This window comes from Meleagris gallopavo, chromosome Z (genome assembly GCF_000146605.3).
Source record: "Meleagris gallopavo isolate NT-WF06-2002-E0010 breed Aviagen turkey brand Nicholas breeding stock chromosome Z, Turkey_5.1, whole genome shotgun sequence".
NCBI lineage: Eukaryota > Metazoa > Chordata > Aves > Galliformes > Phasianidae > Meleagris > Meleagris gallopavo.
Window position 1 is genome coordinate 11743771 of NC_015041.2, and position 441 is coordinate 11744211.

Sequence of the window (441 nt, forward strand, 5' to 3'; positions counted from 1 at the left end):
GCCCAGGATACCATTTGCTTTCTGAGCTGCAAGAGCACACTGCTGGCTCATGTTAAGCTTTTCATCCATCAAGACTCCCAGGTCCTTCTCTGCAGGACTGCTCTCAAGGACTGCTCCTTCCAATCTGTATGGATGCCTGGGATTCCTCTGGCCCAACTGCAAAACCTTGCACTTTGCTGTGTTGAACCTCATTAGGTTCACCCAGGCCCATCTTTCCAGCCTGTCGACATCGCTCTGAATGGCACATAAAGTAAACTTACAGATGACACCCCAATGGAAGGATCTTTTGATCCCACTGAGGGTAAAGAGGCCTTGCAGAGAGACTGCAATGAATCAGAGACTTAGACAATCATCAACTATACGAAGTTCATCCTAATTCACATCCTAGCAAAGATGTTACTTACTATGATTGGCTGGGATATGCCACATTTTTAATTCCTG